At 39.3% G+C, this 18,898-nt stretch overlaps 1 pseudogene; it reads right to left on the reverse strand.

Annotated features, from left to right (window-relative positions):
* Positions 1-1,901: 1,901 nt before the first annotated feature.
* Positions 1,902-18,898, reverse strand: part of LOC100969605 (zinc finger protein 37A-like) — a 41,592-nt pseudogene continuing 24,595 nt past the window's right edge.

Consider the following 18,898-nt stretch of genomic DNA (forward strand, 5'->3'; position numbering starts at 1 on the left):
TTGCGGGGGTTCCCCAGGCAGAAGGCTCACAGCTTTTGTGCAGCATAAATCTACTGCGGCACTACCGGCTGTGGTGGGTGACAGACATTGCACAGGGGTGAGGGAATGGCCTGAGCTGGAAATGCCCCAGTTTAGAATGAGGCCCGGGATGGGCCCCTCATGGCATTTCCTGAAATCAGGTTCCCATCTTTATCAAACTTAGAGTGACACTGATTAGCCCAATGTTTTCCTTTTTTACATTTTGGACATATTTCAGACTCAGCAGTTTTCTTTTTTCCCCTATCTGGTGGCCTGATTTGCTGATTATTTCTCCATTCTTTTTTAGTATGAATAGCTTGTTTAAATTCTTTGAGTAATTTAAAAAGAAAAAGCTCAAATGTAGCGACAATATTTCCCTGTTGAACTAGGGGGTGTATTCTAACAGGGAACTGCCAAGTCTCTAAATCACCCTCTCGCCTAGCTTGCTGAATTTCTCCCTGAATAGAACTAAAAGCCGTCGCTTGAGGCGCTGCTCAGTCACTGGGGCAACTACTTTTTACCCAGTGTCCTCAGAAAAGAAAGATCTGGAGGGTCATTTTCTTCAAAATAATAATGAGGGGGTGCAGAATGGTAGGGATGAACCTCTCCCTCCTTTGCCACTTTAGCTTTAGCTGGTAAATAAACATGCTTTGTAACCTCTTCTGTTACTTCGTTATACTCTCCTTCCTCCTCCTCATCAGTGTGAAAAAGTTCCAAGGTGGAATGAACCAGACCCCACACTTGTCCCATTGGTACCCTGATGCTTCTGAGCTCCCCTTCTTACTCACCACAGGGATTGCTTAATTCCACATTCTCCAACCATCGCTCCAGCAACCCTTCAACCTGGATTCGAGCCCCCACGATAGACACCACTTGCCAAGACCAGCTCAGTTGGGGAGACCCTAACCCAGCAGCACTAGAGCAATTAAAGACACACACACAGAAATATAGAGGTGTCAAGTGGGAAATCAGGGGTTTCTCAGCCTTCAGAGCTGAGAGCCATGAACAGAGATTTACTCACATATTTATTAACAGCAAACCAGTCATTAGCATTGTTTCTATAGATATTAAATTAACTAAAAGTATCCCTTATGGGAAACGAAGGGATGGGCCAAATTAAAGGAATAGGTTGGGCTAGTTAACTACAGCAGGAGCATGTCCTTAAGGTACAGATCACTCATGCTATTGTTTGTGGCTTAAGACTGCCTTTAAGCAGTTTTCCACCCTGGGCGGGTCAGCTGTTCCTTGCCCTCATTCCGGTAAACCCACAAACTTCCAGCGTGGGCATTATGGCCATCATGAACATGTCACAGTACTGCAGAGATTTTGTTTATGGCCAGTTTTGTGGCCAGTTTATGGCCAGATTTTGGGGGGCCTGTTCCCAACACCCATCATATACCAGCAGTGCACTTAGAGAAATGCACCACCTGAATGAGCTGTGTAACACTAGGAAAGCACATCTTTAGTTGGAACATTACTGGTTTCACTTAAAACCAAGTATCAGACACATTATATACACACTTTGTTTTCTGTTTTTCATGTCTAACATTCGTATATTAGCATTAAAGAGAGAAATACAATTTGAGTGCTTGTCATCAGTGAAGAAAGTGATTGGCGTAATTGAAAAGATGAAAAGAGCAGACATTCTGAGGGTCCTCAATCGATCTTATTGATTTTTAAAGGATTCTAGGGCTTGAATGTCTCAAACTAGTCCAAAAAAAGTCAACAGCAAGACCCATACAACTATAAATCTCACTAGATACATCCCCTATTCCATGAACATGAGAGGAGATGAACATTATCAGCCTTGCCCAATTTCTCAGCTTACATTTATTTGGGGGTCAATTCAATACCGTTATATGAATTCTTTGGAAATTGGAATATTTGAGCAAAAATGTTTACTTTTTGCACTTGAAAATACAAAAAGATATAGACATAGAGTTCATCTTTATTAGAGAATACCGAAAATCCCTTCAAGTCCAAGTTTTGAAATCCCCAGTTGACTGTTTGGCAGAATGGCTCATTGTCAGGTAGAACTCTTTTCTAGGGCCCAAACTACATTGCTTAGATACAATGCAAAGAGACATGGGCCAACCCCATCTTTCCAGCTCATTCGTTATCAGCAAAAAGCTTCGGCCTGGGCTCCAGTTATGGTTATAGTTGGCTTCACAGGTGTGCGAACTGTCATCTGGGTGATCACAGGGTGATGACAGGGCTGCTGCATGTTGCTCTGGAGGTTTTTCACTGCACAGTGAACTGCCCGATCACAGCAGCCTTAGACAAAACTGGATAACATAGTTCTTAATGTTTTCTTCCTCATTGAGCATCCCCTGATCTGAGAGGCTGTGAGGCAAGTTTTTACAAGACAAAGATATTAGCTGAGAGGATCAAGTAGAGCAAATGCATTGTTGCTGAACACCAGGGGTTTGGCCTAGGTGTGGTTGCTCACTGCACAGAAAGCCAGTCACTAAGACGAGTATTGCCAGGGAAGAAGAGATTTATTGTGGATGCTGTCAGTCTAACCGTCAAATCCGTCTCTCTCCCAACTAAAGTTAGGAGTTTATATAGACAGGAATTAAGGGGAGTAAGGAATATGATCAACAGGCAGCAGGTGGTTAGATGAGAGGTCTAGCATCTCATTGTAACCACCTGTGGGAAAACAGGAACGGGAGAGAAGGAGGAGGAGTCAACTGGCAACAGCTCTCCTTGTCCAGTTGTGGTGATCTGTAAAGTTTCAGTTCCATGAAACTATGTGGGAGTCCTAATGATCAGTTTATTGAGAAAGAAACTCAGATGACAAATGTTAAATTTCTCAACCTTTAAGACTGGGAGGTCAATCCTATACTTTGGATATTTTTGCCTGCTTAAATCTGATGTTGCATTGTAATTCCCAGTGCTGGAGGTAGGTCCTGGTGGGAGGTGATCATGGGGATGGAACCCTCATATGGCTTAGTGCTGTCTTCCTGATACTGAATTCTCCCAAGATCTGGTCATCTAAAAGAATCTGGCACATCCCCCAACTCCCTCTCTCTTGCTCCTGCTTTGCCTTCTGCTATGACTGAAAGTTGAGGCTTCACCAGAAGCTGAGTAGATGCCAGCACCATGCTTCCTGCAAAGCCTGCAGAACCTGAGCCAATTAAACTTCTTTCCTTTATAACCTCTTTACTTTGTATTACCCAGTCTCAGGTATTTCTTTACAGCAATGCAAGAATGGTTTGACAGTCAATTTCTATGTTTATTCCCCTCAAAAAAGGCCTCCATAAACATCAACTGCATAGGAAAATTGAGCTGGTTTCAAGATCAGAAATTTGGCCCATATTAATAGTGGTTGAGACTTTATGTTTACAATGATTACTTCTGTTCATTTTACCATCTCCTCTTCCTCCATGCAGCAGGGGCATGTTGCAAATCACACACTCCAAAAAATTAAACACAGGACATTCCAAAAATTAGCATTGGTATTGAAAACAATCCCCCAAATCAGGCTTATTTGCCATTCATATTTTTTCTGTAGTGAACTTTTCATACCAATCTTTCACCAATTTTCTTTTTGGGATTTTTCTTCTATTCTTATCCAAAGCTGTTTTACAAGTACTTTTTTCAGTCCATAACTCACCTTTCCATTTCCTTAATTGTGTGCTTTAAGAACACAAGTTTTGAATTTAACAAAATCTAATTTATCAAAGTTTAAAGTGAGTACATCGTTTTTATTACTTTAAGTGAATTAAATTTGTGTATATTCCATATTTGTATTGTCCATAGAGAAATCATCACCTAACTCAAACCTACAAAAATTTTCTCAGTTTTTCTTCTATAAGTTTTAACTTTGAGCTCTTGTATTTAGATCTATGATGAGTTGAGGCCTTATATATGCTTTGGGGAGTCAAAGTTAACACCACATTTTGAAGATGTGTCTTTCCCCTTGGATTTCATTGGCACATTTGCTGAAAATGTCCCAAGCACCTCATGGGGTATGGCTGTGGTTCTGGACTCATGTATTCACAATTGTTTTGAATATTCACATAAATTTATAATCCACTGTCAAATTTTAATTCAGGTGGTGTTTAATTAATAGAACAATTTGAGGAAAACTGACATCTCAAAAATAGTTTTCTTGCCTATTTTGGCCCTATTTCTGCCATACACATTTTGGAAAACTTTTTCCAGTACTAAGAATAAATATTGGAAGCTTTATTGAAATTGTATTAAATTTACAGAAACATTTAAAGAAAACTGATATTAATAATGGTCTTCCTAATCATTGAAATTTTTACTTTAATTTTTTTGGATACATACTAGGTGTATACATCTATGGGGTACATGATATATTGATACAGGCTTGCAATGTCTAATAATCACATCAGGGTAAATGGGATATCCATAACCTCAAGCATTTATCCTTTGTGTTACAAACAATTCAATTATACCTTAAAAATGTACAATTATTATTGACTGTAGTAACCTTGTTGTCCTATCAAATACTAGGTCTTAGTCATTCTACCTTTTTGTGCCCATTAACATTCCCCAATTCCCCCTCATCATGCCCCCACTACCTTTCCCAGCCTCTGGTAAACATTCTTCTACTCTCTATCTCTAGAAGTTCAGTTGTTTTCATCTTTAGCTCCAATAAATAAGTCAGAACATGTGATGTCTGTCTTGCTGTGCCTGGCTTATTTCACTTAATGATCTGTAGTTCCATCTATAATGTTGCAAATGACAGGATCTCATTCTTTTTTATGGCTGAATAGTACTCCGTTGTGTATACGTACCATATTTTATTTATCCGTTCATCTGCTGATGGACACTTGGATTGCTTCCAAATCTTGGCTATTGCGAGTAGTGCTACAGTAAACATGGTGCAGATTTATCTTCAATATACTGATTTCCTTTCTTTGGGGTATATACCTACCAGTGGAATTGCTGGATTGTATGGTAGCTCTATTTTTAGTTTTTGAGGTACCTACAAACTGTTCTCCATAGTGGTTGTACTAATATACACTTCCAGAGTGCACGAGGGCTCCCTTTTCTCCACATCCTCTTCAGCATTTGTTGTTACCTGTCTTTTGGACAGAAGATATTTTAACTGGGGTGAGATGATATCTCATTGTAGTTTTGATTTGCATTTCTCTAATGGATCAATGATGTTGAGTACCTTTTCATATGCCTGTTTGCCATTTGTATGTCTTCTTTCGAGAAATGCCTATTCAGATTTTTGTCCAGTTTTCAGATTAATTTTTTTTCTATAGAATTGTTATAGTTCCTGATATAGTTATAGTTACAGCTCCTGATATAGCTAGTGATATAGTTTGGATATTTGTCCCTGCCCAAATCTCATTTTGAGATGTAATCCTCAGCATTAAAGGTGGGTCTTGGTGGAAGGTATTTTCGTCAAGGGGGAGGATCCCTCATTAATTGATGCTGTCCTTTCATCAACGCCCATATTTCTGCCATATGCATTTTGGAAAAGTTTTTCCAGTGTTAAGAATAAATATTGGGAGTTTTATTGAAATATTAAATTTATAGAAACTGCTATTATTTTAATAATGAGTCTTCAAACATTGAAATTATTTTTAAATTTTTGTGGGTACAAATAGGTGTATATGTTTATGGGGGTACATGAGATATTTTGATACAGTCATGAAATGTATATGAACACATCAGGGTAAATGGGGTATCCCTGACCTCAAGCAACCCTCACAAGACCTGAGTACTCACAAGATCTGGTTAAGTGTGTGGCACCTCCCTCCCCCTCTCTTTGCCCTTGCTCCTGCCATGTGAGATACTTATTCCCCTTTTGCCTTCCACAATGGTTGGAAGCTTCCTGACGCCTCCCTACAAGCTGATCAGATGTTAGCACCATGCTTCCTGTACAGCCTGCAAAACTGTGAGCCAATTAAACCTCTTCTTTATAAATTACCCAGTCTCACATATTTCTTTATAGTACTTTAAGAATGGCCTAATACAGATGGATAGTTTGCAAATATTCTTTCCCATTCTATGGGTTGTCTCTTCACTTTGTTGTTTCCTTTGCAATACAGGTTTTTAACTTGATGTGATCCCACTTGTCCACTTTTGCTTTGGTTGCCTGTTTGTCAGGTATTACACAAAAAATCTTTGCCCACTCCAATGTCCTGGAGAGATTCCCCAATGTTTTCTTTTAGCTGTTTCATAGTTTGAGGTCTTAGATTTAACTTTTTAATTAATTTTGATTTTTGTATATGTTAAGAGATAGGGGTCTAGTTTCATTCTTCTGCATACGGATATCCAGCTTTCCCAGCACCAGTTATTAAAGACACTATCTTTACCCCAATGTATGTTCTTCATAACTTTGTCAAAAGTGAGTTCACTGTAGATGTATGAATTTGTTTCTGGGTTGTCTATTCTGTTCCTATGTGTCTGTTTTTATGCCAGTATCATGCTGTTTTTGTTACTGTAGCTCTGTAGAATAATTCGAAGTCAGGTAATATGATCCCTCCAGTTTGATTCCTTTTGCTCAGGATAACTCTGACTATTCTAGGTCTTTTGTGGTTTCCATATAAATTTTAGGGTTGTGTTTTCTATTTCTTTGAAGAATGTTAAAGTTTTCTGGATATTGCACAGTTTGTCCATTAACTTGCTGAGCAACATCTTTTTTTTTTCTTTTTTCCTGAGACAGGGTCTCACTCTGTCTTCCAGGCTGGAGTGCAGTGGCATGATCACAGCTCGATGCAGTCTCAATCTCCCAGGCTCAAGTGATCCTCCCACCTCTCTGCCTCCTGAGTATCTCGGATGACAGGTGCATGCCACCACGCCTGGCTAATTTTTATATTTTTTGTAGAGACAGTTTTGCCATGTTGCCTGGGCTGGTCTCAAACTCCTGGGCTCAAGCAACCCACCCACCTCGACCTCTTAACATGCTAGAATTACAGACATGAGCCACTGAGCCCAGCCAGAGTATTTTCTTTCTGTTAGGTACATGAAATGATTCAGGCTCATCTTCTTTTTCTCCCAATCTCCGACTAGGAATCATCCCTGGTCCCCTTTTTTGTGGATAGTATTTAGGAAATAATAACTTGGCAGTTGGTGTGTTTACTGTTACTGAGCTGTCACTGCATTTATGTCCTCTCGGTAGAATGAATCACAAAATATATGTATATGGGCACACCCAACAATTTCTCTATTGTTCCTATGTATTTAAAAGATATGAGTTCTATTCTAATCCCACACTCCAGGTTTTCTAGCTCTCCTCATTCCTATTTCTACAGATACCTTCTCTAACAGGGAGAAACCTTGCCATCATCATTCTCAACATATTTGCTCAGTGGTACCAATCTCTTAACAATGCTGCCCATCTCCTCCCCGTCCCTTCCACACCTCACCCTCAGCCCTCTTGGTGCCAGCAGACACATAGCCACAACTCCTCTCATCCCACAATGCAGGTCTAACTCCTCCACTCTGGGAAGGGAAGGCAAAAGAGACACATAAAAACTCAAAGAGGGGAATCAAAAGAAAGAGGAAGGGAAGGCCACGTTGATTTTTTAAAAAATAATAAATCATCTTTTGATTGCCCTAATAAACATCTCTTGGTGATGATACAGTTTATGGATATGACTAGACTTTTTTTTTTCAATTTTAGGATTTTGCATCTAAATCTATGAGACTTTGGTCTATAGCTTTATGTTTTTTGTTTGTTTGTTTTATTGGTTTTGGTATCAAGGTTGCACTGGCCTGAAAAACTGAATTGGAAAAGTTCCAACTTTTTTCTTCTAGAAGAGTTTATAAAAGCCTGGTATGCTTTATTTATTAAATATTTGGAATAACTTCAGTGAAGCCATCTGTCCTAGAGTTTTCTTTCTAAGCAAGTTTTTGAATATTCCACTCAGATATTGTTTGCAGTTGTGACAAGGCACAATGAATCTCTGGTATGACCTTGTTTCCAGGGCTTTTACTGATGGCATATTCATGAAAGGACCAACCCACTGGCACTTCCTAAGGTCTAATCATTTCTCCTCCATATTGCAAAATGCAAAACAAAACAAAAATCCTACTTGTTTTCTTCTCAAATTAGCTTTTCAGCCTCCTGCCCTATGCAGCATGAGATATCTAGAAATTTCTTGAGAAATTATATGTGTTTGAAGCCCCTAATGTATCCATTTTTTAATTGCAGTCTTGATTGTTCTCCTGGTTTCTGGTCCCCCCCATGCCTTCCCCTGACCACCAGGGTATGGCTCTCTGCCTGAACCAAGTTCAGTATTCAGGTTCTTCCCTATAGCCAGAAGTGGAAAGGGTCCCCAGAGCAAAGAGCTGCATTCTGTGCATGTGCTTTCTGGGATTTACCACTCTCTAGAATTTTGCTCCTTTAGTTCTCTTTGCTTCTACAGCAATAAGTTGCATTTAAATATTTTTTGTAATTTTATAGTTGTCCTCAATCAGTCCATTCTGCTGCCGACTACTATACCTTACCCAATAGCAAAATCTATTTTTTTTTTTTGAAAGTGTCTTGTCACTCAGGCTGGAGTGCAGTGGCATGATCTCAGCTCAATGAAACCTCCACCTCCCAGGTTCAAGTGATCCTCCCACCTCAGCCTCTCTAGTAGCCGGGACTACAGATGTGTGCCATCATGCCTGGCTAATTTTTGTATTTTTAGTAGAGACAGGGTTTCATCATGTTGGCCAGGCTGGTCTGGAATTCCTGACCTCAGGTCTTGCCCACCTCAGCCTCCCAAAGTACTGGGATTACAGGTGCAAGCCACCATGCTCAGCCTATTTGTGCTTTTTCAAAGCCCCATATTTAAGTTATATCTCCATATACATTTTAAAAAGTTATATCACCTATGAAAAATGTATTTCACTTTGGAGAGAAATAGAGTTGGGTACAATAAGTCACTCACAGCAGAATGTCCTGGCTTATGTGTTGGACATCTGCTAGGGCAGAAACCACCAGAAATCTGGACCCACTCTCTTCTACTAATCCTCTTAAGCTGCATACAAGGCAAGTTGACTTGCCCCCTTGATCCACCATTCTGAGACGGGTCACCCGAAATTAGTCTGCCCCAGGATTATTCAAAAATCCTGCTGGTGGGCTCCTGTCCTATGGCCCCAGATTAAGGGTCTCTTTCTTCCTGGACATACAAAAGCACTCTTGCTTATGGTTCCCTTTGTTAAAAACTCTTCCCTTATTTTACATATGGCTAAGCAATAAATCTTTGACCTAGTTATAGTCATTGGCTCCAGCGTGGCATCTTTTCAAGTGTCAGAAAACAGCAGTCTTGACAATGAACTGAACTGGATATAGGCAAAGTAAAATGCTATTTCTCAATAAAAACCTTTTTTTGCGTGGTGGCTCACACCTGTAATCCCAGCACTTTAGGAGGCCGAGGCGGGCAGATCACGAGGTCAGGAGATCGAGACCATGGTGAAACCCTGTCTCCACTAAAAATACAAAAAATTAGTCAGGTGTGGTGGCAGGCGCCTGTAGTCCCAGCTACTTGGGAGGCTGAGGAAGGAGAATGGTATGAACCCAGGAGGCGGAGCTTGCAGTGAGCCGAGATCATGCCACTGCACTCCAGCCTGGGTGACAGAACGAGACTCTGTCTCAAAAAACAAAAAAAACCTTTTCTCTACATTTTCTTAAATTGCTAGATATCCTGCAATTCAACACCTCTGGTCTATATTAAATTTAGATTTTAACCTAAAATGTCCACACATTGGATACAGTTAAAAATACTTCCTCTACTATCTGATGTTCACTAAGAAGGTACTTCTTATTACATATACTCTATAAAATATAACCTCATAGTAAATGCTTTCCTATAGTTTGTGCATTTTCTGTGGCCTCTTGGCTTCACACAGAATGATTTTCCACATTCATTACATCCATAGGGTTTCTGTCTTATATGAGTTCTGTGGTGAACAATTAGGGCTCACTTCTGGTGAAAGGTTTTCCCACATTCATTACACCCAAAAAGTTTCTCCCCTGTGTGTCTTCTCAGATATTCTGTGAAACTGTAGTAGTAGCAAAAAAAAATGCATCCCTTCTCAACTTAGGGATGCTGAGCCAGGTTTCACCCTGTGTGAACTCTCTGATGTTTACTGAGGTGTGGCATTGAGCAAAATGTTTCCTATATTCATTCACCAATAAGTGTTTTTCACTTTTAGTTTTTAAACATAATCTATGGCCCAAATCCCAGAATAATGTTTTCCTGCATTCCATATCTTCATATTGTTTTTTCCCTCTTTAAGTTCTCTTCTCTACTGTGAGAACTGACTTCAGGGCAAAGGTGTTCTCATTATCATTATATTAACAGATTTCTCTCACCCTTTATGTTCTCTGCTCTACAAAGTTCTGACTTCACCCAGAGTAATTTCCCTCACTTACTACATTTATAGGGTTTCACCTCAAGTGTGTTCTGTGATGTACAGTTAGTTTTGACTTAATAATAATTTTCCACAAACATTACATTCATAGGGTTTCTCCCCTTTGTATGTTCTATGATGTGCAATGAGTTTTGACTTCACACAGAATGATTTTCCATATTCATTACATCCATAGGGTTTCTGTCTTATATGAGTTCTCTGGTGAACAATTAGGGCCGACTTCTGATGGAAGGTTTTCCCACATTCATTACATCCAAAAGGTTTCTCCCCTGTGTGTCTTCTCAGATGTTCTGTGAAACTGTAGTAGCAGCAGAAAAATTTTCCACATTGAATACATTCATAAGATTTCCCATCTGTGTGTTCTTAGATGTTTAGTAAGGGTTGACTTCTCAGAGAATGACTTCCCACATTCATTACATTCATAAGGTTTTTCTCCTGTGTGAATTCTCTGATGTTTAATGAGGTCGGATTTTCCAAGAAAGGTGTTCCCACATGCATAGCATTCATAGGGCTTCTCCCCTGTGTGTTTTCTGATGCACAGTTAGAACTGACTTAAATGAGGTTTTCCCACATTCATGACATTCATATGATTTCTCCCCGCGTGTGTTCTCTGATGTTGAGTAAGGGATGACTTTTCACTGAAGGATTTCTCCATTCATGACATCTGTAAGGTCTCTCCCCTGTGTGAATTCTTTGATTTCTAATGAGGTCTGAATTCTTATAGAAGGTCTTCCCACATCCATGACATTCATAGGGTTTTCCCTGTGTGTGTTCTCTGATGTCTTGTGTGGGCTGACTTCTGGGTGAAGGTTTTTCCACATTCATGATATTCATAAGGTTTTTCCCCTGGATGTGTTCTCTGTTGTAAATGAAGGGCTAATTTTTCACTGAAAAAGGTTCCACATTCATTATATTCAATAATATTGCTAATTGAGTGGGTTCTCGGAATTAGAGTGGGATTTAAATTCTGGCTGAATGGGTAAACATTCTGATGTTCAAAGAGAATGGATTCCTCAAAGATACTTTCTCCACATTCATTACATTCATAGTGGTTCTCTCTTGGATGTGTTTGCTGATGAGTAATAAAAAATGACATATAACAGGTTTTCCCATGTTCAGTATATTTGCATGTTTTCTGTCCTGTGTAAGCTCTCTTATGTACAAGGAAGAGTGAATTCTCAGGGAAAGCTTTCCCACATTCATTGTATTCAAAAGGTTGCTCCCAATTTTTAATCTTCTGATGCCAAATGAGGTCTTCATTCAGCCAGAAGCTGTTCCCATTTTTATTATATTCAGAAGGTTCCTCTTCAAAATGAATTATTTCATGCTTTCATCACAGAAACATTTTCCACCTTTGTTAAACTCATTGAACTTCGTTCTTGAATAGTTTCTACTGGTATTAATTAATTCTGAAATACAGAGTGACAAGAAAGATTAGTTGACAAGGATATGTAAGAGAAATAAAGTTAGCATTATGTTTGAAGGCTCAGTTTAAGCCATTATCTCCTCACACCTACATTATGACAACAATGTGCACACTTCCAGTCTTATACCTCTTTTCAACTCAACACAGCAGCAACAAATCAAATTTCTAAAAGTTCTAATTCATAGATAATCCTATAATCCAGGCTCCAATTCTGTGTGTTGTTGTTGTTTTTGAGACAGAGTCTTCCTCTGTCACCCAGGCTGGAGTGTAGTGGCATGATCTCAGCTCACTGCAACCTCCGCTTCCTGGGTTCAAGCGATTCTCATGCCTCAACCTCCCAAGTAGCTGGGACTACAGGCATGCATCACCACGCTCAGCTAGTTTTTATGTTTTTAGTAGAGACAGGATTTTGCAATGTTAGCCAGGCTGGTCTCAAACTCCTGGCCTCAAGCAATTCACCCACATTGGCCTTCAAAAGGGCTAGGATTACAGACATGAGCCACTGCATCTGGCTTAATTGTTTTTCTAGCTCTGATTCACTAGGAATAAAAATATACAACAATAAGAGTGAAATCAATGAGTGAACAAGTCATCGTTGCCACAGGAACAGGCTTATGGTTCTATTCCGGCTATGGGATTTGCCCTTTATTCCATCAACTGTACTATATTATACTGAGTCCAATGTTCCAAGAACAAACACTTTTTTTTTTAACAAGGTATCACTGAAGTAGACATATCTTTACGTTTAGATTCAGATTAGAACCAAGCCATTCCTTTACAAGTCTATAATGAATGTAATTCACTCTAGGTAAATTCATCTGTTTGTCCCTCATAAATTGCTCGTTCCCATCATAATTTTATACTGATTTTTTTTCATTGTCAGCTTACAGTCTAACAGTGTTTTTAAAAAGTTGCCTTCCCAAATTTTCCCACCACTTCCAGGTTCATTTACTAAAAAACATGAAAGGACCATTTGTATAATTCATTTAAGCACAAACATCAGCTGGATTGCTATAACAATATTCTTTGTTAAACACTGAATTTTAAAATATTTCATGCAGTTCTGTTTTCGTTCACCAACTATGTTCCTGGCAGCCATTACTTTACCTATGATTTTCTCTCAGTGCCCTACATAGATATTTATATCATGGTACCTAATAAATAATGTTTATCAGAATTACCCAGAGAGCTTTTTCAAACACAAATTTTTTCAGGCTTCACGCTGAAATCATTACTGTTTGAATGTTTAATTTTAATTTTAAATGCCTTTTATATTTTAGAGACAGAATCTTGCTCTGTCACCCAGGCTGCAGTGCAATGGCACAAACACAGCTCACTGCAGCCTCTTCCTGGGTTAAAGCAAGACTCTCAGCTCAGCTCCCCAGTAGCTGAGATCACAAAAATCAGCCAGGCATGGGACTGCATGTGTGTGCCACCATGCCTGGCTAATTTTTTAAGTTTTGACAGAGATAGGGTCTCCCCGTGTTGACCAAGCTGGTCTCAAATTCCTGGGCTCAAGAGATTCTCCCACCTCAGCCTCCCAAATTGCTGGGATTACAGGCATGAACCACTGGGCCCAGGCTATTTTAAAATAATTCTGTAAAAAAATGTGAATATGGTAGAATGCTAACGAATGAGCAACTCCAAAAAGCATGTATAGAAAAATATATTTAATATTTTATAGAAGGAGGGATGCTCTTGAATGGGAAGACCACAAGAGGGAGCTTTCCAGGGGTGCTGAAAAACACTCTATATATTCATCTCAATGATGGATACATGAGTGTCTCATATATATATATATATATATATTCACATATATATATATATATTCACATATATATTTAATTTTATTAAGCTGTGACTTAACTATATAATTTATACCACAATTAAAAAAAAAAGATGTGTGTATGGAAGTGATACTGGGAGATGCCGGGTGATTCAGAGTCACTGGATATTTGGGTCATGTCAACATGTTACTTCCAAAGGTCTAGAGCCTCTAAAATATGATTCCTGAAGAACATTTCAATGGTCTTATTATCTGAACTTACCCTTTGTGATCTGCCTACCTTTAAATTCCATCTGGCACTAACCCACCCAGATGACTCTGGCTTCGAAATTTTTCCTCTAATATCCATGGCTCCTTGCCTGTCTCCAATTTGAGGATCACTTCTGGTTTAGGAATGCAATACCCTGTGAATGATGCAATACCCTGTGAATGAGAATTATATTACTTCTGACAAACTGGGTGGGTTTCCCTGAAGGAGGAAGACAGTATACCCCAAACAGTATACACACACACACACACACACACACACACACACACACACACACACCTCATTTAATCCTGTCATGGGGCAGAGGAAAATATTCTTTCTGGTATCCAAAAGGGATACATTGTCTCTGACCTCTAAATTTCAAAGCTAAATGTTATATTTTACAAAATTTCCACAAGTTTCTATTGATAAGAAAGGACATGCATTCTGGCCTTCTACATGGGAAACAATTCCTACCTACCTACTGAGACAAGGTGGCTGTAGTTCTCCAGCATCACATTCCTGTACAGGGTCCTCTGAGCAGGGTCCAGATGCTGCCACTCCTCTTGAGTGAAGCCCATAGTCACATCCCTAAATGACACTGATCCCTGGAAAATCACAGTTCTGCTCAGTCTGATGCAATAAGAATCAGCTGATGTGAGAAAAGATGTTTAGGGACTAATTCTTACCATTTTTGTTGTTGAAAATTAAATAGAAAATGTTATAAAGGGCCTCCATGATATATGTTGTTTTATGTTACACATTGTGGGTAAAAGATCATAGCAGAAATATCCTGTTGGTGCATTAATTACTTGATGCAAAAGTATTTAGTACCTACGTGTGCCTAGAGCTTTCTTAGTTTCTGGGTATTCCAATTTGAATACAAGAGTCTTCCTTACAAGAGAGGAACATATCTTCTCATAAGGAAACATACATACAGAGACATATCTACCACAGGACTTAAAGGACTCACACCACAGATATGTGCAACACAGATGGATCATAAAAGTGTTCTGGGCAAATTCATGTGAGAGTGTGTCAACATATTAGACTTCACTGAACTGATAAAACTTCAGTTCCTTTGCAAACATATAACAAAAACTTAAGAAAAGGTTAAAAACCTGAAAAAATATGTGGCAAGTCAATGGAATTGCTTAACAGGATAAGAGCATGTCTTACCTGTGATGAGATAAAGGTTGCAGAGGCATGGGAGATGAGGGAGACTAGGAAATACTTTTGGCTTTAATCCTGTTAGTGTTCTCCAAATATTTATCACTCATCTAATCCATAAAAATGTTTAGCAACTACTAGTTTAGTTTATATTTATTTATAAAGTAAATAAAATACAGTCCACATATAAGGAAAGCTTAATTTTGTTCTCATTTTTTAGATAAAAATATAAATAGGCATGCTGATAGTTTCCTCCCATGCCCTAAAGGACTGGCAGTATATGACATAAACACAATAATCTTGCACACTTCCTTTAGGCCACAGGCTCCCTGCTCTCCCAACTCCAAGTCATTGATGCAAATAGCAGAAGTTGATGGTGAACTGAAAATACACACCTGAATCCCTGTAACATAATTCAGTTTTCACTCAGGAAGCAATGCCACCAAAGTACAGTGGAGACTGTGCTGGAGAGCAGCATTAGAGGTAGATTGTCTATATTAAGGGGCAGCAGTGGAGATGTGGAAGAGGGAATTCACTAAGCAAAGGAAGAGAGGAAGGGCTACTTCCAGAGGGCCTGTATAGGGGCCTTAGAAGGTCTGGAAATTAGAACCAGGAGGTTGGGTGTTGGGGGAGGTAGAGTACAGAGTGACAATAAGACACATGCAGGCCATGCAGCTCTTGGAATGTCTTCATGTCATGGAAGTGAGCATGTCCAGTGGAAGGTTACAGAGATGATTCTGAAGCTTGGGAGAGACTTAAGGTCTGGAGTTCAAGACCAGCCTGGCCAACATGGTGAAACCCCGTCTCTACTAAAAATACAAAAAATAGCCATGCATGGCAGGGATGCCTGTAATCCCAGCTACTCAGGTGGCTGAGGCAGGAGAACCTCTTGAATCCGGGAGGTGGAGGTTGCAGTGAGCCAAGATCGTGCCACTGAACTCCAGCCTGGGTAACAGGGTGAGACTCCATCTCAAAAATATATATATGTCAGAGAAGAAAAAAACAGCGTTCCAAAATCATTGTTAATATTTGCCTAACTGTGAAAACAAAACAAATACTCTGTGAACACTACTAGAAAATAAAATAGGCCAGGTGTGGAGGCTCACGCCTGTAATCCCAGCACTTTGGTAGGCCAAGGCGGGAGGCTCACGAGGTTAGGAGTTCAAGACCAGCCTGGTCAACATGGTGAAACCCCTTCTTTACTAAAAATACAAAAATTAGCCAGGCGTGGTGGCAGGTACCTGTAATCCCAGCTACTCAGGAGGCTAAGACAGGAGAATCACTTGAAAATCCAGGAGGCAGATGTTGCAGTGAGTCAAGATCGCACCACTGTACTCCAGCCTGGGCAAAAAGAGTGAAACTCTGTCAAAAAAAAAAAAAAAAAGAAAGAAAGAAAAAAGAAAAAGAAAAAGAAAGAAAGAAAGAAAGAATACAAAATGGATGTAAAATGCAGAATTGTACAAATCTAAATGTATAAAATTGCACAAATTATCATAAAATAAAAACTTGAAGAAGAGTTAATAAAAGAATAGTTTCTAAAATATAAATAAATCTAGAAGATAAATTCCATTCTACAATGAATTCTAGAAGAAAAAAAAGCTAAAGAGAGACTTTTTGGGGGGGGAATGAGGGCAATCAAGAGCACTGTGTACGTTATAGCCCATTTATGCCTGAGGTTACAATTTTATTAATTTTTGCAATCAGACCTTGAAATGACCTTAAGCAGTAAGATATAAATAACCCCCACAGGCTTAGCATTCCAATAATGGAACACTAGGTATAAATGGGTTAGGGAATTCAGAATGGCAAGCACAAACCCAGGACAGGAGAAGCTTGGCAAAGACCTGAAAAGACCCTAAGGTTTTACTTCTGGCTAATCTCTATGCTCGGTTCAAGCAAGTAGTGAAGACTAAGATGAAGTTCTTTTTATTATTATTATTATTATTATTATTATACTTTAAGTTTAGGGAACATGTGCATAATGTGCAGATTAGTTACATATGTATACATGTGCCATGCTGGTGCACTGCACCCACTAACTCATCATCTAACATTAGGTATATCTCCCAATGCTATCCCTCAACCCTCCCCCCAACCCACAACAGGCCCCAGAGTGTGATGTTCCCCTTCCTGTGTCCATGTGTTCTCATTGTTCAATTCCCACCTATGAGTGAGAATATGCGGTGTTTGGTTTTTTGTTCTTGCGATAGTTTACTGAGAATGAAGATTTCCAATTTCATCCATGTCCCTACAAAGGACATGAACTCATCATTTTTTATGGCTGCATAGTATTCCATGGTGTATATGGGCCACATTTTCTTAATCCAGTCTATTATTGTTGGACATTTGGGTTGGTTCCAAGTCTTTGCTATTGTGAATAATGCCGCAATAAACATACGTGTGCATGTGTCTTTATAGCAGCATGATTTATAATCCTTTGGGTATATACCCAGTAATGGGATGGCTGGGTCAAATGGTATTTCTAGTTCTAGATCCCTGAGGAATCGCCACACTGACTTCCACAATGGTTGAACTAGTTTACAGTCCCACCAACAATGTAAAAGTGTTCCTATTTCTCCACATCCTCTCCAGCACCTGTCGTTTCCTGACTTTTTAATGATTGCCATTCTAACTGGTGTGAGATGGTAACTCACTGTGGTTTTGTTTTGCATTTCTCTGATGGCCACTGATGGTGAGCATTTTTTCATGTGTTTTTTGGCTGCATAAATGTCTTCTTTTGAGAAGTGTCTGTTCATGTCCTTCACCCACATTTTGATAGGGTTGTTTGTTTTTTTCTTGTAAATTTGTTTGAGTTCACTGTAGAATCTGGATATTAACCCTTTGTCAGATGACTAGGTTGCGAAAATTTTCTCCATTTTGCAGGTTGCCTGTTCACTCTGATGGTAGTTTCTTTTGCTGTGCAGAAACTCATTAGTTTAATTAGATCCCATTTGTCAATTTTGGCTTTTGTTGCCATTGCTTTTGGTGTTTTAGACATGAAGTCCTTGCCCATGCCTATGTCCTGAATGGTAATGCCTCGGTTTTCTTCTAGGGTTTTTATGGTTTTAGGTCTAACATGTAAGTCTTTAATCCATCTTGAATTAATTTTTGTATAAGGTGTAAGGAAGGGATCCAGTTTCAGCTTACTACATACGGCTAGCCAGTTTTCCCAGCACCATTTATTAAATAGGGAATCCTTTCCCCATTGCTTGTTTTTCTCAGGTTTGTCAAAGATCAGATAGTTGTAGATATGCAGCGATATTCCTGAGAGCTCTATTCTGTTCCGTTGATCTATATCTCTGTTTTGGTACCAGTACCATGCTGTTTTGGTTACTGTAGTCTTGTAGTATAGTTTGAAGTCAGGTAGTGTGATGCCTCCAGCTTTGTTCTTTTGGCTTAGGATTGACTTGGCGATGCGGGCTCTTTTTTGGTTCCATATGAACTTTAAAGTCGTTTTTTCCAATTCTGTGAAGAAAGTCATTGGTAGCTTGATGGGGATGGCATTGAATCTGTAAATTACCTTGGGCAGTATGGCCATTTTCATGATATTGATTCTTCCTACCCATGAGCATGGCATGTTCTTCCATTTGTTTGTATCCTCTTTTATTTCACTGAGCAGTGGTTTGTAGTTCTCCTTGAAGAGGTCCTTCACATCCCTTGTAAGTTGGATTCCTAGGTATTTTATTCTCTTTGAAGCAATTGTGAATGGGAGTTCACTCATGATTTGGCTCTCTGTTTGTCTGTTGTTGGTGTATAAGAATGCTTGTGATTTTTGTACATTGATTTTGTATCCTGAGACTTGGCTGAAGTTGCTTATCAGCTTAAGGAGATTTTGGGCTGCAACGATGGGGTTTTCTAGATATACAATCATGTCGTCTGCCAACAGGGACAATTT

The sequence above is a fragment of the Pan paniscus genome, chromosome 8, assembly GCF_029289425.2.
Source record: "Pan paniscus chromosome 8, NHGRI_mPanPan1-v2.0_pri, whole genome shotgun sequence".
Classification (NCBI taxonomy): domain Eukaryota; kingdom Metazoa; phylum Chordata; class Mammalia; order Primates; family Hominidae; genus Pan; species Pan paniscus.